Below are 27,636 nucleotides of genomic sequence, written 5' to 3'. Positions count from 1 at the left end.
TTAATTGTCCCAAAATAAGGGTCTAAAGTCCCTCAATTAAATCGCGCGTGTAAAAACGCGTATCTCCAAATTATGCGCGTTAAAGCGAAACTTTCAAGAAATTCTTATAACGATAATACTAATAACTATCACTTAAGTATTTAAACATAAAATACCTATCTTAAGTCCATTATACGAGTCTCCAATTTTTCCAACTTATGGTATTTCCAAACCAGCTAAAATCCCAAATCGTGTATTCACTATTTTCACTTAATGAACTTCCAAAAATTAAATTTTTAAACGAGTCACCTTAAAAATATAACGAAACTATAAATCCATGTAATTAGGTCTAAAGAGGTTAGAAAATAATAATCAGAGTAAATGGGCAATTAAATATTTAAATAAACTCGAAATGGAATTTGAAAATAATAAAAATTTTGTGAGACATCACATTGGTGCCCAAGAAAGATGGTACGTGGAGAATGTGCACCGATTGTAGAGCTGTAAATGCCATCACGGTAAAGTATCGCCACCCTATACCTCGCTTAAATGACATGCTTGATGAGTTACATGGGGCTGTGTTCTTTACTAAAATTGATTTCAAAAGTGGATACCATCAAATTAGGATTAAGGAGGTGGATGAATGGAAAACTGCCTTCAAAACTAAGTATGGATTGTATGAGTGGTTAGTGATGCCTTTTGGGCTAACTAATGCACCTAGTACCTTCATGAGGTTAATTCAATGAACCATGTTCTGCGTCCATTCTTAGGGAAATTTGTGGTAGTTTACTTTGACGATATCCTAATTTATAGCAAATCTTATGATAAACACCTAGAGCATATTAAGGCTGTTATGGATGTACTTCGAAGAGAGAAACTCTATGCCAATATCAAGAAGTGCAATTTTTGCACCAATGAGCTTGTGTTTCTAGGGTTTGTTATAAGTGCGCAGGGAATGAAGGTGGATGACCAAAAGGTGAAAGCTATCCAAGAATGGCCAACACCAAGATCTGTGGGTGATGTTCGGAGCTTCCATGGACTTGCGGGTTTCTATAGGAGATTCGTGAGGGACTTTAGCACCATTGCTGCCCCCTTGACCGAGTTGATCAAGAAGAATGAGAACTTCCATTGGGGAGAATCTCAAGAACAGGTTTTTCGCGCTTTAAAGTACCAACTCACACACGCACCTATACTTGCTTTACCTGACTTTTCTAAGACATTTGAAATTGATTGTGATGCTTCAGGTATTGGAGTTGGAGCTGTGTTGAACCAAGGTGGAAGGCCTATTGCATACTTTAGTGAGAAACTCAATGGGGCTGCACTGAACTACTCAACTTATGATAAAGAGTTGTACGTGTGAGAACCCGTATTGCCCTAATAGTTTCCTAGGGTTTTTCCCCCTTAAATTTCATGTTTTCTGCATTTTCTGGCCTAGGAATATTTTCTTGGTGGATTTTATGAGCAGTTATAGTTTTTATATGAATTTTCTAGTATTGGAGAGTTTTTAGACAATTAAGAATATATATTGGACGTGGGACCCACTAGTGCGAAAAGTTCGGGAAAATTCGGCCAATACGGTTAAGTTTCGGATACTGTGGAAAATTTATCGGGTGTTAAGAGATAAGTAGTATGTGTGAAGTGATTGATGTGAGAGAGAAAAGAATGACAAGAATGCATTTAATGAGGTGCCATGTGTCATGTTCCCTTTGGGTGGACTTTATGGTTTACTATTCTATTTTTTGACCTTTTGACCACTTGTTTAAATATCTTAAAAATTGAACAAAACTTACCATTTCTTGCTCCTTGATGGCCGAACCTCTCATCCAAGAAGAAAGAAAAACTCTTCCAAGTTTAAGCTTCCAACAAGCTCAAATCACCCAACTCAAGTGCTTAAACTAGAATCTACTCCATAAAATTCCTTCCTTTGGTGCTCTTGAGTGCTTAGTGAAGTTTTTTTTGGAGAGCTAAGGTGTCCACACTCCCTATCTCTCTTGATTACTTGGTAAGTGATGGTTGAACCTCTACTACACCTAATGATGTTTATGTTTGGCTTAGAAGTGGCTAAAGTGATGGATTATATGATTTATTTCTTGGTTTGGCTTGATTTGTTGAAGTTTTTAATTTTATGAGGAATTTTCTGGTTTCATATGATTTTGATGTTGTGGACTAGTATGATGGTTGGTAATAAGGGGCTTTGGCTCTAGTAGGTGTGAATTGTTGTGAAATGCAATCAATTTTGGATTTGGAATGAAATGTGAAAAGTTAGGGTTCATGAACCCCTATTCTGTCCGAAATTTTAGGTCATAGCTAGAGGCCGAATTGGACTTTGCTCAAAACATGAAAGTTGTAGGTATTGATGAGTTTGATGTGCCTGCAAAATTTCAGGGCATTTGGACTAGTATAGAGAGAGTTATGACGTTTTTACTGTTGCTGTTTTTGGTGAACAGAATGTCCGAACTGGGATAGTAATTGCCTGTTTTGACTGGATTTGGTTTGGAATTTGAAGTTGGTGTCTTCTGATGAATTGTAGCTTGATGTCTTAGCTTTCATTTGCCTTTGGAATCAATGCATTTGGATCTGTGTAGGCTGAGATAGACGTATTACAGTTTTCTGTGATTTTGGAACCTGCAATTGCGGTTCTGGCTGGGTTTTCTGCATTTTTGACCTAGTTGTGATAGGATTTGGACTGAGAGGCCTTCTACATTGTTGTAGCCCTGTTTCATAGCTTCGAGATGGTGGGTCTTTCGCCCTCATCCGATAAGCGTAGAGTATTTTGTGCCATTACCGCTTTTGGAGGCCAAAAACTATTTTTGTCGTTGGGACGAATGAGTTCCAATGCTTGATTTTCTGGTTTGCTATTATGCTTGTTTATGCATATGAAACCCTATTGGGTTATAATTGGCTTGGCTTTGTGACTCGTTATCGAGTCTTATGGTAATTGTTCACTTGTTCTAGGAGGAAACGGTGGTGCACGACGTTCGTTTAACGACGGTGCATGAAACATCATTTTCTCACTTGGTGAGTATACTACTCACTTAATTGTTACTATGTGGCTTTGCTAAATGTATATGTGATGCCTTGAAGGCTTACTTGGATATTGGAATTGATTAAGGTGAGGGTGTACTTGACCGCCCTCACCCCTTTTGATAGTATCACTGATTGGCTACCGTTTTACTGCATTACTGAACTTGATATACTGGATACTGAATTCCATTCTTGGAAACTGATTTGGTGTCATTTGGGCGAATGTCCAATGGCTTCACTGTATTACTGAGCTCAACCCCGTTTGGTAGTCAATTGGATCGAGCCGGCGAGGGCTTGGTCGTGAAAATTGTCATGCCACGGGGACTGTACTGAGGAACCTTGTGGTAATGAGACCTTTGGTTCCGGTATACTCGAGTATTACCAAAATGACTGAATGGAGTGCGGGCCCGGTTGGGGTATGTTGGGTGGAAGGAATGGAAGTGAAGTGAGGTCTACGGTTTGGTACTTTTAACATTGACGGAGGGTCAATGAGTGTGGATCAAGAATGTAAGCGTGGAAATGGGCTCTTGAGAGCCGACCGTATCCTTTCACTGAATTGCTTTACTTCGAAATTGTATACTTGACTTGAATGGTTATGCTTATGTGATCTTAACTGCTATTGTGATAGTTGCTCACTGAGCTTTAGCTCACACCGTTCCATTTGTTTTCCTTACAGGAAAATGAACACTTTTGGAAAAGATTGTAATAGTTGAATGACAAGTTGAGCTCATGTACATGTATTTTGAATAGCTCCTTGAGGGTGAAACCCTAAGTGTTTTGTTTCCTCCAATGTTTGGTTTGTAATTGGTTATTGTACATGTATGGATTAGTTGGATATTTTGGTATGCCGATTTGGCTTGGAATGTTGGATTTCAATGTATATATGCTTGGTTGATGTTTGGCTGAACTTTGAATCGATTTGGATTTCAAACGGCAAAAGGAAAATTTTGAACGAAAAGTCACTGGACTGAATCCGGCCAGATTCCGGCCGGATTCTGACGTGGCCTGCACTATTCATCTTCGGCAAATTTTTTCGTTTTTTTTATTTTGACTCTTTTGACTTGTTTACGTGCAATGGGATGTTCCGGAACGTTATAGATCGACGTAAACTGTACCGTAGTCCTGGCGAGAGCTGGGCAGGCAGTCCGCTAACCCCTTTAGTTCGCCTTAGGGGAAAGTGGGGCTGTCACAGGTGGTATCAGAGCCACTTCGCGTGGTATCAGAGCCACTTCGCGTGGTCTCTGCGTGGAGTGAGACTGGGCCAAGTGGTGGTGTGGTCCTAATTTCATGAATATGTCTAAGTGCTCGTTTGAGCATAAGTTATGAACCGGGCATGTGATAAGTGTACGAATCATTATCATGGGACTCGAGGAAGCTAGGTATGTATGTCGGGTAGGAATCTTTAATAAGGATGGTTTACTCTTGGGACCGGCCGGCTCGAGATGTGAATTATCTTAGACGAGATTCTCGCGCCCGGATACGAAAGATATGAAGGCCTAGGTTAGAAAGGATTAGGTGAACTAGAAAGGCGATTCTATGGAACTTCGTGTGGTTTGTTCGGGTGGTTAAGCGTGATCGACCTTGATTAAGATATAAATATTTGGACGAAACCCTAGAAGGGGAAAAGCGTTTCGTGAGTCCTTTTGTACTTGTGACCTAGGTGTCTATAGTACTTTTGGAAGACCCTATTGTTTCATGCAATGACTTCATATGTACTTGACTGACTGTTCCGTATGATTGCTTAACTTGGTTATGTGATCTATGTATACGTGGTATATGTTTAAATGCTCTTCGCGGTAATTGTTTGAGTTACTTATTCTTGTTTCCTTGTTCCTGTCTGGTGCTACGGAAAGGAGGGTTAGGTGCCCTTTAACAGTATATCTATTTGGTGACTTAGATTGACTTAGATTGATGGAAGGCACTCGGAGTGGTCGAGGCCGTGGACGCAGAACTAGACAACCTACACCAGTTAGGGGTGCGGGGAAAACCTCGACTGGACCTGATCCTGAACCCCAAATAGACCCCAATGCTCAAATAGCTGCCGCTATGCAGCAAATGACAAACCTACTCGCACAAGTAGTGCAACAACAGGGCCAAAACCCAAACCCTAACCCTGGAAACCCCGGAAACCCTGGCCATCATATTGAGAGCGAAGATAGAGCTCTAGAACGTTTTCAAAAGTTTTCCCCTCCAAAGTTTATTGGGGGACCCGACCCTGATGTGGCTGAGAAATGGCTGGAGAAAATGGTTGATATATTCGCGGCCCTACACTACCCGGACGAACGGCAGGTCACTTTTGCCGTGTTTCAACTTGAAGGGGCTGCCCGTTCCTGGTGGAACGTCATCAGGCAGAAATGGGAACGGGAGCAGACGCCGAGGACTTGGGTGAACTTCATCCGAGAATTTAATGCAAAATTTTTCCCTCCTCTAGTCCAGGAGAGGAAGGAGGACGAGTTCATTAGGCTCCGCCAAGGGGCTCAAACTGTGGCGGAATATGAGAGTCAATTTACCCGTTTATCCAAGTTTGCGCCTGAGTTGATCTTGACCGAGCAACGAAGAATACGGCGATTTGTCCAGGGCCTGAACGTAGAAATCCAGAAGGACCTCGCGGCAGCCCAAATTAACGCCTTCAGTGAAGCAGTGGAAAAGGCACAACGGGTAGAGAATGCTAGGCTCCAGGTGAAAAACTTTCAGGCGAAAAAGAGAGGATTTCCTGGAAACAATTCGGGACTGGAGGATGAAAGTATCCCTCCCAAATTTGGGCGGGGAACGGGAGGAGTGAGGATGCCGGAAATGTCACCAGAGAGGCCGTCAAGAGGAGGCTCAGCTTCTGCAGCACGCGGACCCTGCGGGTATTGCGGAAAATTAAACCACTCGGAGGACAATTGCTGGAGGAAAGGAGGAAAATGCTTGCTCTGTGGGAATGCCGAACATCAAATTGCTAACTGTCCAGCTCGCTTGCGCGAGAGGCAAGGGACTCTGCCACCAACCACGACCCACCCTGACCAGTCGAAGGGGGACAAGGATGGATCGAAAGTGTCCTCTCGGGTGTACTCCTTAGATGTTGACTCATCAGAGGACGTGGAAGGTAAGAATTTAATGAACCTGGCCAGTGAAGGGGTACAGATCAGTATACTGTTCAATTTAATCCCGGAGTAGTCAATGATAAGGAATTTCGAGGACGAAATTCTTTTAAGGGGGAGAGAGTGTGAGAACCCGTATTGCCCTAATAGTTTCCTAGGGTTTTTCCCCCTTAAATTTCATGTTTTCTGCATTTTCTGGCCTAGGAATATTTTCTTGGTGGATTTTATGAGCAGTTATAGTTTTTATATGAATTTTCTAGTATTGGAGAGTTTTTAGACAATTAAGAATATATATTGGACGTGGGACCCACTAGTGCGAAAAGTTCGGGAAAATTCGGCCAATACGGTTAAGTTTCGGATACTGTGGAAAATTTATCGGGTGTTAAGAGATAAGTAGTATGTGTGAAGTGATTGATGTGAGAGAGAAAAGAATGACAAGAATGCATTTAATGAGGTGCCATGTGTCATGTTCCCTTTGGGTGGACTTTATGGTTTACTATTCTATTTTTTGACCTTTTGACCACTTGTTTAAATATCTTAAAAATTGAACAAAACTTACCATTTCTTGCTCCTTGATGGCCGAACCTCTCATCCAAGAAGAAAGAAAAACTCTTCCAAGTTTAAGCTTCCAACAAGCTCAAATCACCCAACTCAAGTGCTTAAACTAGAATCTACTCCATAAAATTCCTTCCTTTGGTGCTCTTGAGTGCTTAGTGAAGTTTTTTTTGGAGAGCTAAGGTGTCCACACTCCCTATCTCTCTTGATTACTTGGTAAGTGATGGTTGAACCTCTACTACACCTAATGATGTTTATGTTTGGCTTAGAAGTGGCTAAAGTGATGGATTATATGATTTATTTCTTGGTTTGGCTTGATTTGTTGAAGTTTTTAATTTTATGAGGAATTTTCTGGTTTCATATGATTTTGATGTTGTGGACTAGTATGATGGTTGGTAATAAGGGGCTTTGGCTCTAGTAGGTGTGAATTGTTGTGAAATGCAATCAATTTTGGATTTGGAATGAAATGTGAAAAGTTAGGGTTCATGAACCCCTATTCTGTCCGAAATTTTAGGTCATAGCTAGAGGCCGAATTGGACTTTGCTCAAAACATGAAAGTTGTAGGTATTGATGAGTTTGATGTGCCTGCAAAATTTCAGGGCATTTGGACTAGTATAGAGAGAGTTATGCCGTTTTTACTATTGCTGTTTTTGGTGAACAGAATGTCCGAACTGGGATAGTAATTGCCTGTTTTGACTGGATTTGGTTTGGAATTTGAAGTTGGTGTCTTCTGATGAATTGTAGCTTGATGTCTTAGCTTTCATTTGCCTTTGGAATCAATGCATTTGGATCTGTGTAGGCTGAGATAGACGTATTACAGTTTTCTGTGATTTTGGAACCTGCAATTGCGGTTCTGGCTGGGTTTTCTGCATTTTTGACCTAGTTGTGCTAGGATTTGGACTGAGAGGCCTTCTACATTGTTGTAGCCCTGTTTCATAGCTTCGAGATGGTGGGTCTTTCGCCCTCATCCGATAAGCGTAGAGTATTTTGTGCCATTACCGCTTTTGGAGGCCAAAAACTATTTTTGTCGTTGGGACGAATGAGTTCCAATGCTTGATTTTCTGGTTTGCTATTATGCTTGTTTATGCATATGAAACCCTATTGGGTTATAATTGGCTTGGCTTTGTGACTCGTTATCGAGTCTTATGGTAATTGTTCACTTGTTCTAGGAGGAAACGGTGGTGCACGACGTTCGTTTAACGACGGTGCATGAAACATCATTTTCTCACTTGGTGAGTATACTACTCACTTAATTGTTACTATGTGGCTTTGCTAAATGTATATGTGATGCCTTGAAGGCTTACTTGGATATTGGAATTGATTAAGGTGAGGGTGTACTTGACCGCCCTCACCCCTTTTGATAGTATCACTGATTGGCTACCGTTTTACTGCATTACTGAACTTGATATACTGGATACTGAATTCCATTCTTGGAAACTGATTTGGTGTCATTTGGGCGAATGTCCAATGGCTTCACTGTATTACTGAGCTCAACCCCGTTTGGTAGTCAATTGGATCGAGCCGGCGAGGGCTTGGTCGTGAAAATTGTCATGCCACGGGGACTGTACTGAGGAACCTTGTGGTAATGAGACCTTTGGTTCCGGTATACTCGAGTATTACCAAAATGACTGAATGGAGTGCGGGCCCGGTTGGGGTATGTTGGGTGGAAGGAATGGAAGTGAAGTGAGGTCTACGGTTTGGTACTTTTAACATTGACGGAGGGTCAATGAGTGTGGATCAAGAATGTAAGCGTGGAAATGGGCTCTTGAGAGCCGACCGTATCCTTTCACTGAATTGCTTTACTTCGAAATTGTATACTTGACTTGAATGGTTATGCTTATGTGATCTTAACTGCTATTGTGATAGTTGCTCACTGAGCTTTAGCTCACACCGTTCCATTTGTTTTCCTTACAGGAAAATGAACACTTTTGGAAAAGATTGTAATAGTTGAATGACAAGTTGAGCTCATGTACATGTATTTTGAATAGCTCCTTGAGGGTGAAACCCTAAGTGTTTTGTTTCCTCCAATGTTTGGTTTGTAATTGGTTATTGTACATGTATGGATTAGTTGGATATTTTGGTATGCCGATTTGGCTTGGAATGTTGGATTTCAATGTATATATGCTTGGTTGATGTTTGGCTGAACTTTGAATCGATTTGGATTTCAAACGGCAAAAGGAAAATTTTGAACGAAAAGTCACTGGACTGAATCCGGCCAGATTCCGGCCGGATTCTGACGTGGCCTGCACTATTCATCTTCGGCAAATTTTTTCGTTTTTTTTATTTTGACTCTTTTGACTTGTTTACGTGCAATGGGATGTTCCGGAACGTTATAGATCGACGTAAACTGTACCGTAGTCCTGGCGAGAGCTGGGCAGGCAGTCCGCTAACCCCTTTAGTTCGCCTTAGGGGAAAGTGGGGCTGTCACAGGTGGTATCAGAGCCACTTCGCGTGGTATCAGAGCCACTTCGCGTGGTCTCTGCGTGGAGTGAGACTGGGCCAAGTGGTGGTGTGGTCCTAATTTCATGAATATGTCTAAGTGCTCGTTTGAGCATAAGTTATGAACCGGGCATGTGATAAGTGTACGAATCATTATCATGGGACTCGAGGAAGCTAGGTATGTATGTCGGGTAGGAATCTTTAATAAGGATGGTTTACTCTTGGGACCGGCCGGCTCGAGATGTGAATTATCTTAGACGAGATTCTCGCGCCCGGATACGAAAGATATGAAGGCCTAGGTTAGAAAGGATTAGGTGAACTAGAAAGGCGATTCTATGGAACTTCGTGTGGTTTGTTCGGGTGGTTAAGCGTGATCGACCTTGATTAAGATATAAATATTTGGACGAAACCCTAGAAGGGGAAAAGCGTTTCGTGAGTCCTTTTGTACTTGTGACCTAGGTGTCTATAGTACTTTTGGAAGACCCTATTGTTTCATGCAATGACTTCATATGTACTTGACTGACTGTTCCGTATGATTGCTTAACTTGGTTATGTGATCTATGTATACGTGGTATATGTTTAAATGCTCTTCGCGGTAATTGTTTGAGTTACTTATTCTTGTTTCCTTGTTCCTGTCTGGTGCTACGGAAAGGAGGGTTAGGTGCCCTTTAACAGTATATCTATTTGGTGACTTAGATTGACTTAGATTGATGGAAGGCACTCGGAGTGGTCGAGGCCGTGGACGCAGAACTAGACAACCTACACCAGTTAGGGGTGCGGGGAAAACCTCGACTGGACCTGATCCTGAACCCCAAATAGACCCCAATGCTCAAATAGCTGCCGCTATGCAGCAAATGACAAACCTACTCGCACAAGTAGTGCAACAACAGGGCCAAAACCCAAACCCTAACCCTGGAAACCCCGGAAACCCTGGCCATCATATTGAGAGCGAAGATAGAGCTCTAGAACGTTTTCAAAAGTTTTCCCCTCCAAAGTTTATTGGGGGACCCGACCCTGATGTGGCTGAGAAATGGCTGGAGAAAATGGTTGATATATTCGCGGCCCTACACTACCCGGACGAACGGCAGGTCACTTTTGCCGTGTTTCAACTTGAAGGGGCTGCCCGTTCCTGGTGGAACGTCATCAGGCAGAAATGGGAACGGGAGCAGACGCCGAGGACTTGGGTGAACTTCATCCGAGAATTTAATGCAAAATTTTTCCCTCCTCTAGTCCAGGAGAGGAAGGAGGACGAGTTCATTAGGCTCCGCCAAGGGGCTCAAACTGTGGCGGAATATGAGAGTCAATTTACCCGTTTATCCAAGTTTGCGCCTGAGTTGATCTTGACCGAGCAACGAAGAATACGGCGATTTGTCCAGGGCCTGAACGTAGAAATCCAGAAGGACCTCGCGGCAGCCCAAATTAACGCCTTCAGTGAAGCAGTGGAAAAGGCACAACGGGTAGAGAATGCTAGGCTCCAGGTGAAAAACTTTCAGGCGAAAAAGAGAGGATTTCCTGGAAACAATTCGGGACTGGAGGATGAAAGTATCCCTCCCAAATTTGGGCGGGGAACGGGAGGAGTGAGGATGCCGGAAATGTCACCAGAGAGGCCGTCAAGAGGAGGCTCAGCTTCTGCAGCACGCGGACCCTGCGGGTATTGCGGAAAATTAAACCACTCGGAGGACAATTGCTGGAGGAAAGGAGGAAAATGCTTGCTCTGTGGGAATGCCGAACATCAAATTGCTAACTGTCCAGCTCGCTTGCGCGAGAGGCAAGGGACTCTGCCACCAACCACGACCCACCCTGACCAGTCGAAGGGGGACAAGGATGGATCGAAAGTGTCCTCTCGGGTGTACTCCTTAGATGTTGACTCATCAGAGGACGTGGAAGGTAAGAATTTAATGAACCTGGCCAGTGAAGGGGTACAGATCAGTATACTGTTCAATTTAATCCCGGAGTAGTCAATGATAAGGAATTTCGAGGACGAAATTCTTTTAAGGGGGAGAGAGTGTGAGAACCCGTATTGCCCTAATAGTTTCCTAGGGTTTTTCCCCCTTAAATTTCATGTTTTCTGCATTTTCTGGCCTAGGAATATTTTCTTGGTGGATTTTATGAGCAGTTATAGTTTTTATATGAATTTTCTAGTATTGGAGAGTTTTTAGACAATTAAGAATATATATTGGACGTGGGACCCACTAGTGCGAAAAGTTCGGGAAAATTCGGCCAATACGGTTAAGTTTCGGATACTGTGGAAAATTTATCGGGTGTTAAGAGATAAGTAGTATGTGTGAAGTGATTGATGTGAGAGAGAAAAGAATGACAAGAATGCATTTAATGAGGTGCCATGTGTCATGTTCCCTTTGGGTGGACTTTATGGTTTACTATTCTATTTTTTGACCTTTTGACCACTTGTTTAAATATCTTAAAAATTGAACAAAACTTACCATTTCTTGCTCCTTGATGGCCGAACCTCTCATCCAAGAAGAAAGAAAAACTCTTCCAAGTTTAAGCTTCCAACAAGCTCAAATCACCCAACTCAAGTGCTTAAACTAGAATCTACTCCATAAAATTCCTTCCTTTGGTGCTCTTGAGTGCTTAGTGAAGTTTTTTTTGGAGAGCTAAGGTGTCCACACTCCCTATCTCTCTTGATTACTTGGTAAGTGATGGTTGAACCTCTACTACACCTAATGATGTTTATGTTTGGCTTAGAAGTGGCTAAAGTGATGGATTATATGATTTATTTCTTGGTTTGGCTTGATTTGTTGAAGTTTTTAATTTTATGAGGAATTTTCTGGTTTCATATGATTTTGATGTTGTGGACTAGTATGATGGTTGGTAATAAGGGGCTTTGGCTCTAGTAGGTGTGAATTGTTGTGAAATGCAATCAATTTTGGATTTGGAATGAAATGTGAAAAGTTAGGGTTCATGAACCCCTATTCTGTCCGAAATTTTAGGTCATAGCTAGAGGCCGAATTGGACTTTGCTCAAAACATGAAAGTTGTAGGTATTGATGAGTTTGATGTGCCTGCAAAATTTCAGGGCATTTGGACTAGTATAGAGAGAGTTATGCCGTTTTTACTGTTGCTGTTTTTGGTGAACAGAATGTCCGAACTGGGATAGTAATTGCCTGTTTTGACTGGATTTGGTTTGGAATTTGAAGTTGGTGTCTTCTGATGAATTGTAGCTTGATGTCTTAGCTTTCATTTGCCTTTGGAATCAATGCATTTGGATCTGTGTAGGCTGAGATAGACGTATTACAGTTTTCTGTGATTTTGGAACCTGCAATTGCGGTTCTGGCTGGGTTTTCTGCATTTTTGACCTAGTTGTGCTAGGATTTGGACTGAGAGGCCTTCTACATTGTTGTAGCCCTGTTTCATAGCTTCGAGATGGTGGGTCTTTCGCCCTCATCCGATAAGCGTAGAGTATTTTGTGCCATTACCGCTTTTGGAGGCCAAAAACTATTTTTGTCGTTGGGACGAATGAGTTCCAATGCTTGATTTTCTGGTTTGCTATTATGCTTGTTTATGCATATGAAACCCTATTGGGTTATAATTGGCTTGGCTTTGTGACTCGTTATCGAGTCTTATGGTAATTGTTCACTTGTTCTAGGAGGAAACGGTGGTGCACGACGTTCGTTTAACGACGGTGCATGAAACATCATTTTCTCACTTGGTGAGTATACTACTCACTTAATTGTTACTATGTGGCTTTGCTAAATGTATATGTGATGCCTTGAAGGCTTACTTGGATATTGGAATTGATTAAGGTGAGGGTGTACTTGACCGCCCTCACCCCTTTTGATAGTATCACTGATTGGCTACCGTTTTACTGCATTACTGAACTTGATATACTGGATACTGAATTCCATTCTTGGAAACTGATTTGGTGTCATTTGGGCGAATGTCCAATGGCTTCACTGTATTACTGAGCTCAACCCCGTTTGGTAGTCAATTGGATCGAGCCGGCGAGGGCTTGGTCGTGAAAATTGTCATGCCACGGGGACTGTACTGAGGAACCTTGTGGTAATGAGACCTTTGGTTCCGGTATACTCGAGTATTACCAAAATGACTGAATGGAGTGCGGGCCCGGTTGGGGTATGTTGGGTGGAAGGAATGGAAGTGAAGTGAGGTCTACGGTTTGGTACTTTTAACATTGACGGAGGGTCAATGAGTGTGGATCAAGAATGTAAGCGTGGAAATGGGCTCTTGAGAGCCGACCGTATCCTTTCACTGAATTGCTTTACTTCGAAATTGTATACTTGACTTGAATGGTTATGCTTATGTGATCTTAACTGCTATTGTGATAGTTGCTCACTGAGCTTTAGCTCACACCGTTCCATTTGTTTTCCTTACAGGAAAATGAACACTTTTGGAAAAGATTGTAATAGTTGAATGACAAGTTGAGCTCATGTACATGTATTTTGAATAGCTCCTTGAGGGTGAAACCCTAAGTGTTTTGTTTCCTCCAATGTTTGGTTTGTAATTGGTTATTGTACATGTATGGATTAGTTGGATATTTTGGTATGCCGATTTGGCTTGGAATGTTGGATTTCAATGTATATATGCTTGGTTGATGTTTGGCTGAACTTTGAATCGATTTGGATTTCAAACGGCAAAAGGAAAATTTTGAACGAAAAGTCACTGGACTGAATCCGGCCAGATTCCGGCCGGATTCTGACGTGGCCTGCACTATTCATCTTCGGCAAATTTTTTCGTTTTTTTTATTTTGACTCTTTTGACTTGTTTACGTGCAATGGGATGTTCCGGAACGTTATAGATCGACGTAAACTGTACCGTAGTCCTGGCGAGAGCTGGGCAGGCAGTCCGCTAACCCCTTTAGTTCGCCTTAGGGGAAAGTGGGGCTGTCACAGGTGGTATCAGAGCCACTTCGCGTGGTATCAGAGCCACTTCGCGTGGTCTCTGCGTGGAGTGAGACTGGGCCAAGTGGTGGTGTGGTCCTAATTTCATGAATATGTCTAAGTGCTCGTTTGAGCATAAGTTATGAACCGGGCATGTGATAAGTGTACGAATCATTATCATGGGACTCGAGGAAGCTAGGTATGTATGTCGGGTAGGAATCTTTAATAAGGATGGTTTACTCTTGGGACCGGCCGGCTCGAGATGTGAATTATCTTAGACGAGATTCTCGCGCCCGGATACGAAAGATATGAAGGCCTAGGTTAGAAAGGATTAGGTGAACTAGAAAGGCGATTCTATGGAACTTCGTGTGGTTTGTTCGGGTGGTTAAGCGTGATCGACCTTGATTAAGATATAAATATTTGGACGAAACCCTAGAAGGGGAAAAGCGTTTCGTGAGTCCTTTTGTACTTGTGACCTAGGTGTCTATAGTACTTTTGGAAGACCCTATTGTTTCATGCAATGACTTCATATGTACTTGACTGACTGTTCCGTATGATTGCTTAACTTGGTTATGTGATCTATGTATACGTGGTATATGTTTAAATGCTCTTCGCGGTAATTGTTTGAGTTACTTATTCTTGTTTCCTTGTTCCTGTCTGGTGCTACGGAAAGGAGGGTTAGGTGCCCTTTAACAGTATATCTATTTGGTGACTTAGATTGACTTAGATTGATGGAAGGCACTCGGAGTGGTCGAGGCCGTGGACGCAGAACTAGACAACCTACACCAGTTAGGGGTGCGGGGAAAACCTCGACTGGACCTGATCCTGAACCCCAAATAGACCCCAATGCTCAAATAGCTGCCGCTATGCAGCAAATGACAAACCTACTCGCACAAGTAGTGCAACAACAGGGCCAAAACCCAAACCCTAACCCTGGAAACCCCGGAAACCCTGGCCATCATATTGAGAGCGAAGATAGAGCTCTAGAACGTTTTCAAAAGTTTTCCCCTCCAAAGTTTATTGGGGGACCCGACCCTGATGTGGCTGAGAAATGGCTGGAGAAAATGGTTGATATATTCGCGGCCCTACACTACCCGGACGAACGGCAGGTCACTTTTGCCGTGTTTCAACTTGAAGGGGCTGCCCGTTCCTGGTGGAACGTCATCAGGCAGAAATGGGAACGGGAGCAGACGCCGAGGACTTGGGTGAACTTCATCCGAGAATTTAATGCAAAATTTTTCCCTCCTCTAGTCCAGGAGAGGAAGGAGGACGAGTTCATTAGGCTCCGCCAAGGGGCTCAAACTGTGGCGGAATATGAGAGTCAATTTACCCGTTTATCCAAGTTTGCGCCTGAGTTGATCTTGACCGAGCAACGAAGAATACGGCGATTTGTCCAGGGCCTGAACGTAGAAATCCAGAAGGACCTCGCGGCAGCCCAAATTAACGCCTTCAGTGAAGCAGTGGAAAAGGCACAACGGGTAGAGAATGCTAGGCTCCAGGTGAAAAACTTTCAGGCGAAAAAGAGAGGATTTCCTGGAAACAATTCGGGACTGGAGGATGAAAGTATCCCTCCCAAATTTGGGCGGGGAACGGGAGGAGTGAGGATGCCGGAAATGTCACCAGAGAGGCCGTCAAGAGGAGGCTCAGCTTCTGCAGCACGCGGACCCTGCGGGTATTGCGGAAAATTAAACCACTCGGAGGACAATTGCTGGAGGAAAGGAGGAAAATGCTTGCTCTGTGGGAATGCCGAACATCAAATTGCTAACTGTCCAGCTCGCTTGCGCGAGAGGCAAGGGACTCTGCCACCAACCACGACCCACCCTGACCAGTCGAAGGGGGACAAGGATGGATCGAAAGTGTCCTCTCGGGTGTACTCCTTAGATGTTGACTCATCAGAGGACGTGGAAGGTAAGAATTTAATGAACCTGGCCAGTGAAGGGGTACAGATCAGTATACTGTTCAATTTAATCCCGGAGTAGTCAATGATAAGGAATTTCGAGGACGAAATTCTTTTAAGGGGGAGAGAGTGTGAGAACCCGTATTGCCCTAATAGTTTCCTAGGGTTTTTCCCCCTTAAATTTCATGTTTTCTGCATTTTCTGGCCTAGGAATATTTTCTTGGTGGATTTTATGAGCAGTTATAGTTTTTATATGAATTTTCTAGTATTGGAGAGTTTTTAGACAATTAAGAATATATATTGGACGTGGGACCCACTAGTGCGAAAAATTCGGGAAAATTCGGCCAATACGGTTAAGTTTCGGATACTGTGGAAAATTTATCGGGTGTTAAGAGATAAGTAGTATGTGTGAAGTGATTGATGTGAGAGAGAAAAGAATGACAAGAATGCATTTAATGAGGTGCCATGTGTCATGTTCCCTTTGGGTGGACTTTATGGTTTACTATTCTATTTTTTGACCTTTTGACCACTTGTTTAAATATCTTAAAAATTGAACAAAACTTACCATTTCTTGCTCCTTGATGGCCGAACCTCTCATCCAAGAAGAAAGAAAAACTCTTCCAAGTTTAAGCTTCCAACAAGCTCAAATCACCCAACTCAAGTGCTTAAACTAGAATCTACTCCATAAAATTCCTTCCTTTGGTGCTCTTGAGTGCTTAGTGAAGTTTTTTTTGGAGAGCTAAGGTGTCCACACTCCCTATCTCTCTTGATTACTTGGTAAGTGATGGTTGAACCTCTACTACACCTAATGATGTTTATGTTTGGCTTAGAAGTGGCTAAAGTGATGGATTATATGATTTATTTCTTGGTTTGGCTTGATTTGTTGAAGTTTTTAATTTTATGAGGAATTTTCTGGTTTCATATGATTTTGATGTTGTGGACTAGTATGATGGTTGGTAATAAGGGGCTTTGGCTCTAGTAGGTGTGAATTGTTGTGAAATGCAATCAATTTTGGATTTGGAATGAAATGTGAAAAGTTAGGGTTCATGAACCCCTATTCTGTCCGAAATTTTAGGTCATAGCTAGAGGCCGAATTGGACTTTGCTCAAAACATGAAAGTTGTAGGTATTGATGAGTTTGATGTGCCTGCAAAATTTCAGGGCATTTGGACTAGTATAGAGAGAGTTATGACGTTTTTACTGTTGCTGTTTTTGGTGAACAGAATGTCCGAACTGGGATAGTAATTGCCTGTTTTGACTGGATTTGGTTTGGAATTTGAAGTTGGTGTCTTCTGATGAATTGTAGCTTGATGTCTTAGCTTTCATTTGCCTTTGGAATCAATGCATTTGGATCTGTGTAGGCTGAGATAGACGTATTACAGTTTTCTGTGATTTTGGAACCTGCAATTGCGGTTCTGGCTGGGTTTTCTGCATTTTTGACCTAGTTGTGCTAGGATTTGGACTGAGAGGCCTTCTACATTGTTGTAGCCCTGTTTCATAGCTTCGAGATGGTGGGTCTTTCGCCCTCATCCGATAAGCGTAGAGTATTTTGTGCCATTACCGCTTTTGGAGGCCAAAAACTATTTTTGTCGTTGGGACGAATGAGTTCCAATGCTTGATTTTCTGGTTTGCTATTATGCTTGTTTATGCATATGAAACCCTATTGGGTTATAATTGGCTTGGCTTTGTGACTCGTTATCGAGTCTTATGGTAATTGTTCACTTGTTCTAGGAGGAAACGGTGGTGCACGACGTTCGTTTAACGACGGTGCATGAAACATCATTTTCTCACTTGGTGAGTATACTACTCACTTAATTGTTACTATGTGGCTTTGCTAAATGTATATGTGATGCCTTGAAGGCTTACTTGGATATTGGAATTGATTAAGGTGAGGGTGTACTTGACCGCCCTCACCCCTTTTGATAGTATCACTGATTGGCTACCGTTTTACTGCATTACTGAACTTGATATACTGGATACTGAATTCCATTCTTGGAAACTGATTTGGTGTCATTTGGGCGAATGTCCAATGGCTTCACTGTATTACTGAGCTCAACCCCGTTTGGTAGTCAATTGGATCGAGCCGGCGAGGGCTTGGTCGTGAAAATTGTCATGCCACGGGGACTGTACTGAGGAACCTTGTGGTAATGAGACCTTTGGTTCCGGTATACTCGAGTATTACCAAAATGACTGAATGGAGTGCGGGCCCGGTTGGGGTATGTTGGGTGGAAGGAATGGAAGTGAAGTGAGGTCTACGGTTTGGTACTTTTAACATTGACGGAGGGTCAATGAGTGTGGATCAAGAATGTAAGCGTGGAAATGGGCTCTTGAGAGCCGACCGTATCCTTTCACTGAATTGCTTTACTTCGAAATTGTATACTTGACTTGAATGGTTATGCTTATGTGATCTTAACTGCTATTGTGATAGTTGCTCACTGAGCTTTAGCTCACACCGTTCCATTTGTTTTCCTTACAGGAAAATGAACACTTTTGGAAAAGATTGTAATAGTTGAATGACAAGTTGAGCTCATGTACATGTATTTTGAATAGCTCCTTGAGGGTGAAACCCTAAGTGTTTTGTTTCCTCCAATGTTTGGTTTGTAATTGGTTATTGTACATGTATGGATTAGTTGGATATTTTGGTATGCCGATTTGGCTTGGAATGTTGGATTTCAATGTATATATGCTTGGTTGATGTTTGGCTGAACTTTGAATCGATTTGGATTTCAAACGGCAAAAGGAAAATTTTGAACGAAAAGTCACTGGACTGAATCCGGCCAGATTCCGGCCGGATTCTGACGTGGCCTGCACTATTCATCTTCGGCAAATTTTTTCGTTTTTTTTATTTTGACTCTTTTGACTTTTTTACGTGCAATGGGATGTTCCGGAACGTTATAGATCGACGTAAACTGTACCGTAGTCCTGGCGAGAGCTGGGCAGGCAGTCCGCTAACCCCTTTAGTTCGCCTTAGGGGAAAGTGGGGCTGTCACAGTACGCCCTCATTCGAGCACTACAAGTGTGGCAGCACTACTTAAGACCTAAGGAATTCGTGATACATACTGATCATGAGTCCCTTAAGTACCTTAAGGCCCAGCACACCTTGAGCAAGAAGCACGTAAGGTGGATTGCATTCGTGGAGTCCTTTCCGTACGTGATTAAATACAAGGCTGGTAAGTCTAATGTGGTTGCGGATGCACTCTCCCGAAGATACTCTCTACTCACCTCCTTAGATGCTAAGTTGTTAGGGTTTGAGCTGATTAAAGAGCTCTATACCCAAGTTAGTGACTTCGGTGAGTTTTACACTTCTTGCAAACACACTGGGCAAGGTAAGTTCTTCATTTCCGATGGTTACTTGTTTTGTGCCAATCGGCTTTGCATCCCACATGGATTACTCCAAGAACTCTTGGTAAGGGAATCCCACTCAGGTGGACTTATGGGACACTTTGGGGTTGATAAGACTCTTGCCATGCTGCAGGAACACTTCCATTGGCCGCACATGAGGAGAGATGTTGCACGGGTGGTGGAGCGATGCTTAGCTTGTAAGAAAGCTAAATCCAAGGTACACCCGTATGGCCTTTACACCTCGTTACCTATCTCTAGTGCACCATGGGTTGATATTTCTATGGATTTTATACTTGGTTTGCCTAGATCCAAGTGTGGCCATGACTCCATTTATGTGGTAGTTGATAGATTCTCTAAAATGACACAATTCATTGCTTGTCATAAAACAGATGATGCATCTCATATTGCTAACTTATTCTTTAAAGAGATTGTGAGATTGCATGGCATTCCTAGGACCATTGTATCTGATAGAGATGTCAAATTTCTGAACTATTTTTGGAAGACACTCTGGTCTAAGTTAGGCACCAAATTGCTATTCTCTACTGCTAGCCACCCCCAAACTGATGGTCAAACTGAGGTGGTGAATCGTACTGTAAGGATCGAAGACAACCGAATATAAGAGATAAACAATGTAAAGATCACAAACGTAACAAAAATAAATAAAAAAGAAAGAATTGCAAACCAATTAACTACCCAACTCCTCTTGAGCTTGTAGATTAATTCAAACAAGCTTCTTCAAGTTGATGAATTACAATCACTCTTGTGTACAAAGGAAGGTTCACCTCCTCCTTACCCCGAACTCCACTCGGTCAAGTTAGGACGTTTTACTATCCCTCAGGACAACCCTTACAGAGCTACACTCAAGAAGTATTCACTCACAAATGAAAAGCTTACAATGAACCTCACACCACTAAGACTACAAATCTTCTTTGAAGAGTATTTTCTCACTAAAATCACTCTAGATCTTTTGTATCTTCAGTGTGCCAAAGTTGTTTGATGTATCTTGATATAGGCAACCCTAGGGGAATACCCTCCTAGAACCTCCCAACCTTGTAATTATCAGAGTTGGATCTTTTCTCCCAACAAAAATTGAACTCGATTGTTCTCATGAACTCAAGACCTCTGACACACAAAGGTAATCAGCTAAGCTAACAAGTATGAGATCATTCCTTCGCTTCAAACGTACAAGTGAACAAAGTAACTTCATGGTCCATCGAATCTTCAAACCTAGCTTGCTCCTTGCTTGTATGGTGAATGATCAAGGCTCGTAAAGCTTCCTTCACCTTCTTGGTTCTTGATCTTGTCATCGGACCACCAATGTTGATCAAAGGGTCCTTGACCCAAGGTTGGAGTTGTTGTGCGCCCGTATCCGCATCATTCCCTCCCTCTTCGAAAGGATTCGTCCCCGAATCTTCAAAGTCTGTATCAAAGTCAAAAGGGGATAGGTCAGACACATTAAAAGATGCGCTTATGCCATACTCACTTGGAAGTTCCAATTTGTAGGCATTGTCGTTGATCCTCTCTAGTACACGAAATGGTCCATCTCCTCTTGGATGTAACTTGGTCCGTCGAGATGCAGGAAACCTTTCCTTCCGCATGTGCACCCAGACCCAATCACCGGGTTCGAATACAACATGTTTTCTACCCTTATTCGCATGTTGTGCATATTGCGCATTTTTCTTCTCAATTTGAGCTCGAACTCTCTCATGCAAGGTCCGAACAGCCTCTGCCTTTTTGACACCATCTGCGCTTAAACACTCATCAACAGGAATAGGTGATAAATCTAGAGGGGTTAGCGGCTGAAACCCATAAACAATTTCAAAAGGAGAATGATTAGTAGTAGAATGAGTGGTTCGGTTATATGCAAACTCAGCGATAGGCAAACATTCTTCCCACTTCTTCAAGTTCTTTTGAACAATGGCTCGAAGTAAAGCACCAAGGGTTCGATTGGTTACCTCAGTCTGACCATCCGTTTGGGGATGACTAGAAGTAGAAAACAGCAACTTAGTTCCCAACTTTCCCCAAAGTGATTTCCAGAAATAGCTTAAGAATTTCACATCCCTATCACTTACAATAGTACGCGGTACTCCATGCAATCTAACCACATCCTTGAAGAATAAATCAGCAACATGGCGCGCATCATTTGTTTTCCTACAAGGGATAAAATGAGCCATTTTAGAAAATCTATCCACGACAACAAAGATACTATCCATACCTCTAGAAGATCTTGGTAAACCAAGCACAAAATCCATGGATAAGTCTGTCCAAGGAGCATGAGGTACGGGTAGAGGAGTATACAATCCATGAGGGTTACTCCTTGACTTTGCCTGCTTACACTTTAAACACTTATCACAAATGTTAGCAATGTCACGCCTCATTTTAGGCCAATAAAAATGTTCATGCAAAATGTCAAGAGTTTTATCAATACCGAAATGTCCCATCAACCCTCCACCATGAGCTTCTCTAACAAGTAATTCCCTAAGCGAACAATTGGGAATACATAGGCGATTTTCTTTGAACAAGAAACCTTCATGCCTATAGTACTTTTGAAATGCAGCATGTTCACAAGCTTGAAACACATTAGAAAAATCGTCATCATGTGCATACATGTTTTTAATGTGCTCAAAACCAAGTAGCTTAGTGCTCATGTTAGTGATCAAAGTATACCTCCTAGACAATGCATCCGCAACGACATTATCTTTCCCCTTCTTATACTTAATGATGTACGGAAAGGAATCAATAAATGCAATCCACTTCGCATGTCTTTTATGCAACTTTCCCTGACCCTTAAGGAATTTAATTGATTCATGATCAGTATGTATCACAAATTCCTTAGGCATAAGATAATGCTGCCACACTTCAAGAGCACGCACAACAGCATACAATTCTTTATCATAAGTAGGGTAATTAAGAGCTCCCCCACTCAACTTTTCACTGAAATATGCCAAGGGTCTATGATTTTGATGTAAGACAGCCCCTATGCCGATCCCACTAGCATCACATTCAACTTCAAACGTCACATCAAAATTAGGCAAAGCAAGAATAGGTGCTGAAGTTAACAAATCCTTAAGCCTATTAAATGACTCTTCTTGCTCTTTTCCCCATTGAAACCCCACATTCTTTTTAATTGTCTCATTCAAAGGTGCTGCAATAGTACTAAAGTCTTTAACAAATCTCCTATAGAAACTTGCAAGACCATGAAAAGACCTTACTTGAGACACATTGGTTGGAGTCGGCCACTCTAAGATGGCTTTTACCTTGGCGGGATCAACACGTATGCCATTTGCACCAACAATATATCCAAGGAAATTAACTTCAGGAGTGCAGAAGACACATTTTTCCATGTTAGCAAACAACCTATTTTCACGCAAGGCACTTAAAACAAGTCGCAAATGCTCAACATGTTCATCTAAAGACTTGCTAAAGATCAATATATCATCAAAATAAACAACAACAAACTTCCCAAGAAAATGCCTTAAAACATGGTTCATTAACCTCATGAAAGTACTTGGAGCGTTTGTTAAGCCGAAAGGCATCACAAGCCACTCATAAAGACCATACTTTGTTTTGAAAGCAGTTTTCCATTCGTCTCCTTCCTTTATCCTTATTTGATGATAACCAGATCTTAAGTCAATTTTAGTGAAAATGATTGCCCCATGCAATTCTTCTAACATATCATCTAACCTAGGAATAGGATGACGATACTTAACAGTAATTTTATTAATTGCACGACAATCTGTACACATTCTCCAAGTCCCTTCTTTCTTAGGCACTAAAATGACTGGAACTGCACAAGGACTAAGAGATTCACGTACCTGGTCCTTTTCAAGGAGGGAATCGACTTGCCTTTGGATTTCCTTTGTTTCCTCCGGATTTGCTCTATAGGCTGGTCGATTTGGGAGAATTGCTCCAGGAACAAAGTCGATTTGATGTTCGATACCTCGAATTGGAGGTAATCCTTTTGGTAGTTCCTCCGGAAACACATCCTTGAATTCCTGCAAAAGAGAGTAGATTGCACTAGGAAGAGAATCGGTTATGCCTAGTGTGTAAAAAGAAGAATAATCAGCTTCCCTGTACAGAAGTACTATGAGAAGACTTTGTGCATTCAAAGCCCTACCTACCTCACGCACACTTGCATAGAAGCTCTTTTTGTTCACTTTCAAGCTCTCGGCCTCACTAAGTTTTTTTCCACTCGAATTTTCTTTTTCACTCAACTCGGCCTCTACTTTCTTTTTTTCCTCATCCTCAGGCACATTCGGCTTTTTCTTTGCCTCTCTCAGTTGCCTTTTCTCTCGCTCTTTTCTTAGATGCAATTGTTCCTCATACACTTGTGTAGGTGTCAAGGGTGAAAGAGTGATCTTGAGGTTGTCCATAATGAACTTATACTTATTAGTGAGTCCAATATGATCAGCCTGCCGATCATACTCCCACGGACGCCCTAACAAGACATGACTAGCTTGCATAGGAATTACATCACATAAAACTTGGTCCTTGTATCGACCAATAGAAAAAGCGATTAAAGCTTGTTTGGTCACCTTGACTTCCCCCCCATCATTTAACCAAGATAGTCTATAGGGTTTAGGGTGGTAAGTCCATGGAAGGTGCTTTTGCTCGACAAAGTCAGCAGCTACGCAATTAGTACAAGAGCCACTATCAATGATCATGAGACATACCTCATCTCCAATTTTGCATCTCGTATGAAAAATGTTGGTCCGTTGGAGATCATCTTCTTGAGCTTGTGCATTTAGCACTCTCATAGTCACCATAGTTCGAGCCACGGGGTCCTCTTCTATTTCAACCAGGTCAGCATCCTTCCCCTCTTCTTCAAGCGGTGGTATGTCCGCATATTCCTCCTCTCCTTCGCTTTGCCACATTCCTTCTTCATTCATGTACATGATGCTTCGGTTAGGGCATTGAGCCATGAGGTGGCCAATTCCCTTGCATTTGAAACATGCCTTTGGCTGGTTGGTAGACGTATTGACCCTTGGAAGGGCCGGCCGCGGGGTTGGTTTAGAAGGAGTTGCACTCGGATGGAACGGTTGCTCCATTCGCCTGTTTTCCCTTTCTTTATTGCCTTGCCTCGGCCAAGCATTGGATGTTGGCAATTGATCTCTTCTCCAAGGTGTGGAAGAGGATGTAGTGGTTCGGCCACTAGGTGTCTTTATAGGTAAGGCTTGCCTTTCCACCTTCTCTGCATAAGACACCATTTGTTGTAGCTCAAAGTGGTCTTGAAGCTCAACCTTCTTCCGAATTTCAGGATTTAATCCATTAAGAAATCTTGCCATGGTTGCTTCCGAATCCTCTTGTATATTGGCCCTTATCATTGCTACCTCCATTTGTTTGTGGTACTCATCAACCGAACTGGACCCTTGGGTGAGTCGTTGGAGCCGATTGTACAAGTCCGTGGTGTAATGGAAGGGTACAAATCGTTTCCTCATCACTTGCTTCATTTCAGCCCAAGTGTCAATTGGTTGTTCCCTATTTCTCCTCCTTGTGGCACATACTTGCTCCCACCAAATGGATGCATAATCTTCAAATTCAATAGCCGCAAGTTTCACCTTTTTCTCTTCGGAGTAATTGTGGACTTCAAACACTTGCTCAACTCTCCGAACCCAATCTAAATAAGTTTCAGGATCATTTTTCCCATGAAAGGTAGGCATCTTAGTCTTGATGGAACCAAGATTGTCATCGGTTCTCCTAGGTCGGCCTCGACCTTCCCTCGCTCCCTCTTGGCTTCTCCTTGATCGAAATGAGGTGTGAGAATGATACCCCTCATCATCCGCATCATGATCAGCACTCTGAACACTCGAAACCCTATGGTGTGTATCTCCGGTACCTCGCATCTCAATGGCAGCCAACCTGTCGGATATTTGTGCCATCGCAAATTCATGTTTCTCCATCGGAAATTCATGTCTCTCCGCTTGTTTTTGAAGAGTTTGGAGCACCAGTTTGAGTGACACGTCGGTCTCAGACGGCTCAGGCATGTTCCCCTCTTGAGACATATTGTCTAACCTGCAAAACAAGTGTATCCTAGTCTACCTTGCAAAGCACTCGTGTATCACTCAAGGAAAACACACTCACTCTCAATTTTCCTTCTCGAAATTCTTAAGACAACTCAACTCTCAAAAATTCCAGAATTAATTACCCTATAAGCAAGTAACAAGACACAAAGCAGAATTTTACAAATCTTAGAAAAACTCTACCCGAAGTTGAAACTTTTTTTTTTTTGAGCTGTTGTTTTGCTGAGTTTCTGGTCAGTACTTTGGAAGGTAAATGGTGTTTCTGGAGTGCTCAAACAATCTATGAATCAGTCCTCAAATTTCAGTCAAATCGGATTGCAAAACTAGCTCAACCGATTTTAGAAACTCAAGAACTCCCAAGGCGGTTTGGGGCTAAGGTGTTTGGTTTGGTTTTGAAAACAGAATCTGGTGTGTTTGGGGCTGGTGAGGTCGTTTAGGGTCTTTGGAATTCAATCAAGATTGGAACTCAAGAGTTGGAAACCAATCAAGATTAGGAAACTCAAGTTTTGGAAAATCAACCAAGATTTGGAGATTAACCAAGATTTGGGAACCCACCAAGAATTGGAAACTCGCGATTTTTTTTTTTTTTTTTTGGAAACTTGATTTCCTTTGTATGAGAGCCAATTCCTTCTCTTCTTCCTTTTTTTTTTTTCTTTCGTTTTTTTTTTCTCTTTTTTTTTCGGCTCTTCAAGGAACACAAATTCAGATCACACCAACAAGTTCAAGAAACGGACGAAAGGTTATGCCAATTCCAAGAAAACCCTAGTTCTTGGTTTATTGTTCAAGAATTTTCAAAACAAGACTTGGTGGTCCAAGAACTTCAAGAATTTGTTCAAGAAACACAAGAATTTTCCCAAATTATGTTGCGGTGTCTAGGGTTTGCAGAAACAACAACCAATTCTCAAGAAATAGGCAAAACAGAATTTCAGCAATATTCAAAAGAAAATTCCAGCAATACTCTAGCAACTTGATCACTAAACAATATAAGGTACGTGACTCTTTTTTTTTTTTTTTGTCTTTAAACCCTAACAACCCAAACACAAATATAACAAACCCAAGAACTTTGACAGAAAACACAAAAAGACAACACCCAAACAGTTTTTTTTTTTTTGACTCGGATGAACAGTAACGTGAACAGTCGCTACAGTACGATGAACAGTAATTCGGAATAGTAACGATGAACAGTAGTCGCTACAGTTTTTTTTGACAAAAGACACAACTAACAAGATATGAACAACTTCAATTAAAAGAGAATTAACCTGATGCTCTGATTACCAACTGATATAGGCAACCCTAGGGGAAGACCCTCCTAGAACCTCCCAACCTTGTAATTATCAGAGTTGGATCTTTTCTCCCAACAGAAATTGAACTCGATTGTTCTCATGAACTCAAGACCTCTGACACACAAAGGTAATCAGCAACCTTAAGCAAATAAGGATGGATGAAGCGACACCACGATTAGGGAACAAGCTAATCGATAAAGTCTGATTGGAATCCTAAGCCATGAACTCAAGAATTCAAGAGTAAGTTCGATTAAGAACTTGAAGGAAAATTCCTCACGATTTCTGGTTGTAATAATCTGTCCTTTACTCTTACAAGAGGTGCCTTTTATAGGCTAAAACTAGGGCAAAAATCCGGCCCACATAAACCTGGAAGAAATTCGGTCCGCACAAAGAGCTTAAAGAGCCAGCTCTTTAAGGCTTTCCGATAAGGCCCAATAAGTAATAAAATACTAAACGCCTAACAACTACTAAACTAGACAGTCTTAAAACAACTACCAACTAAGCTAACAAGTATGAGATCATTCCTTCGCTTCAAACGTACAAGTGAACAAAGTAACTTCATGGTCCATCGAATCTTCAAACCTAGCTTGCTCCTTGCTTGTATGGTGAATGATCAAGGCTCGTAAAGCTTCCTTCACCTTCTTGGTTCTTGATCTTGTCATCGGACCACCAATGTTGATCAAAGGGTCCTTGACCCAAGGTTGGAGTTGTTGTGCGCCCGTATCCGCATCATATCTGACCAACCACTATTTATATAGAACCAAGAAAGTGCCTTATTAACGCTTCCAACGGATAGAAAGTAGCTGAAGAGTCAACTAGCCGTTGGAGTATCGGACGTCCGGTACTCCTGTTTTTTGCGTCCGACAGTAGGCAGTGAGTTTGAGAAATTTTCTTCAATTCTATCGGACGTCCGGTGCAAGCTTTTTGTGCGTCCGACAACAAACAAAGAGATTTGAGAAATCATCTTGTTTCTATCGGACGTCCGGTGGAGACATATTCAGCGTCCGATCGAGGTCAGTGATCATAGAAGACTTGGCTTATTATCTTCGGACGTCCGAGTGTGAGTTCTTCATGCGTCCGAAGTTACTCAATGGTTGTCGGCCGTCCGATATGGTCCTTTTGTGCGTCCGACAGCTTCAACATACTTTTGTCCCTTCCAA

The 27,636-nt window shown here is 42.1% G+C and overlaps 4 long non-coding RNA genes across 4 annotated transcripts; all 4 read left to right on the top strand.

Moving 5' to 3' along the window:
* The first annotated feature begins 1,801 nt into the window (after window positions 1–1,801).
* On the top strand, window positions 1,802–3,910 carry LOC113701711 (uncharacterized). Its single transcript, XR_003450990.2, has 3 exons — window positions 1,802–1,981; window positions 2,935–2,997; window positions 3,680–3,910. It is a non-coding gene; the product is annotated as an uncharacterized lncRNA (long non-coding RNA).
* A 2,767-nt stretch (window positions 3,911–6,677) lies between these two features.
* Window positions 6,678–8,786, top strand: LOC113701710 (uncharacterized). The gene is made up of 3 exons (XR_003450989.2): window positions 6,678–6,857; window positions 7,811–7,873; window positions 8,556–8,786. It is a non-coding gene; the product is annotated as an uncharacterized lncRNA (long non-coding RNA).
* Window positions 8,787–11,553: 2,767 nt separating this feature from the next.
* On the top strand, window positions 11,554–13,662 carry LOC140011513 (uncharacterized). The gene is made up of 3 exons (XR_011818700.1): window positions 11,554–11,733; window positions 12,687–12,749; window positions 13,432–13,662. It is a non-coding gene; the product is annotated as an uncharacterized lncRNA (long non-coding RNA).
* Window positions 13,663–16,429: 2,767 nt separating this feature from the next.
* LOC140010853 (uncharacterized) lies at window positions 16,430–18,538 on the top strand. Its single transcript, XR_011818000.1, has 3 exons — window positions 16,430–16,609; window positions 17,563–17,625; window positions 18,308–18,538. It is a non-coding gene; the product is annotated as an uncharacterized lncRNA (long non-coding RNA).
* The last annotated feature ends 9,098 nt before the right edge of the window (window positions 18,539–27,636 follow it).

Source organism: Coffea arabica, chromosome 7e, assembly GCF_036785885.1.
Source record: "Coffea arabica cultivar ET-39 chromosome 7e, Coffea Arabica ET-39 HiFi, whole genome shotgun sequence".
Taxonomy (NCBI): Eukaryota; Viridiplantae; Streptophyta; class Magnoliopsida; order Gentianales; family Rubiaceae; genus Coffea; species Coffea arabica.
This window is presented reverse-complemented; position numbering and strand designations above follow the sequence as displayed.